General features: G+C 46.3%; 3 non-coding genes across 3 annotated transcripts; all 3 read right to left on the bottom strand.

Annotated features, from left to right (window-relative positions):
- Window positions 1-166: 166 nt before the first annotated feature.
- LOC123178179 (5S ribosomal RNA) lies at window positions 167-285 on the bottom strand. The gene has a single exon (XR_006489378.1). It is a non-coding gene; the product is annotated as a 5S ribosomal RNA (ribosomal RNA).
- Window positions 286-655: 370 nt separating this feature from the next.
- On the bottom strand, window positions 656-774 carry LOC123178181 (5S ribosomal RNA). Its single transcript, XR_006489380.1, has one exon. It is a non-coding gene; the product is annotated as a 5S ribosomal RNA (ribosomal RNA).
- Window positions 775-1,144: 370 nt separating this feature from the next.
- Window positions 1,145-1,263, bottom strand: LOC123178180 (5S ribosomal RNA). Its single transcript, XR_006489379.1, has one exon. It is a non-coding gene; the product is annotated as a 5S ribosomal RNA (ribosomal RNA).
- Window positions 1,264-1,395: the final 132 nt, after the last annotated feature.

Here is a 1,395-nt window from a genome sequence, read left to right as displayed (position 1 = left end):
TTTTTCCCCTTTCAGAACGCGCTCCTCGCGCCACAAAGCCGCCTCTAGACGACCAATGAGCAGCAAGCTAAAACATATCGCAAATGTCAAAAATAATATAACGGGGTTAATATATATCGCGCACATGTGATATGTTTGTCATGAGGCGCAAAAAATAATTAAAAAGGGAATGCAACACGAGGACTTCCCAGGAGGTCACCCATCCTTGTACTACTCTCGCCCAAGCACGCTTAACTTCGGAGTTTTGATGGGATCCGGTGCTTTAGTGCTGGTATCATCGCATCCAACATGTTTCCCCCGCCTTCGTCCCTTATGCTTGCCACTCCCAGGTCCACTGCAAAGATGATTATCATTCTTACTACCATTACAACCGTTGCCTAATAATGGATAATGCCCTATATATACTACTTACTCCCCCCCCCTCAAACACGGAGACGAGTTTACCACGGTTTCCACCCCTCCCTCTATACCTCAGCAACACGTATTTTTTTACCCCTTTCAGAACGCGCTGCTCGCGCCACAAAGCCGCCTCTAGACGCGTGACCAATGAGCAGCGAGCTAAAACATATCGCAAATGTCAAAACTAATATAACGGGGTTAATATATATCGCGCACATGCGATATGTTTGTCACGAGGCGCAAAAAAATTAAAAAAGGAATGCAAAATGAGGACTTCCCAGTAGGTCACCCATCCTAGTACTATTCTCGCCCAAACACGCTTAACTTCGGAGTTCTGATAGGATCCGATGCTTTAGTGCTGGTATCATAGCATCCGACATGTTACCCCCGCCTTCGTCCCTTATGCTTGCCACTCCCAGGTCCACTGCAAAGATGATTGTCATTCTTACTACCATTACAACCGTTGCCTAATAATGGATAATGCCCTATATATACTACTTACTCCCCCCCTCAAACACGGAGACGAGTTTACCACGGTTTCCACCCCTCCCTCTATACCGCAGCAACACGTATTATTTTACCCCTTTCATAACGCGCTCCTCGCGCCACAAAGCCGTCTCTGGACGCGTGACCAATGGGCAGCGAGCTAAAACATATCGCAAATGTCAAAAATAATATAACGGGGTTAATATATATCGCGCACATGCAATATGTTTGTCACGAGGCGCGAAAAATAATTAAAAAGGGAATGGAACACGAGGACTTCCCAGGAGGTCACCCATCCTAGTACTACTCTCGCCCAAGTACGCTTAACTTCAGAGTTCTGATGGGATCCGGTGCTTTAGTGCTGGTATGATCGCATCCGACTTGTTACCCCCGCCTTCGTCCCTTATGCTTGCCACTCCCAGGTCCACTACAAAGATGATTGTCATTCTTACTACCATTACAACCGTTGCCTAATAATGGATAATGCTCTATATATACTACTTACTCCCC

Source organism: Triticum aestivum, unplaced genomic scaffold (genome assembly GCF_018294505.1).
Source record: "Triticum aestivum cultivar Chinese Spring unplaced genomic scaffold, IWGSC CS RefSeq v2.1 scaffold56513, whole genome shotgun sequence".
Classification (NCBI taxonomy): Eukaryota; Viridiplantae; Streptophyta; class Magnoliopsida; order Poales; family Poaceae; genus Triticum; species Triticum aestivum.
The sequence above is the reverse complement of the archived record's forward strand: the minus strand, read 5'-3'. Positions and strand labels throughout refer to the sequence as shown.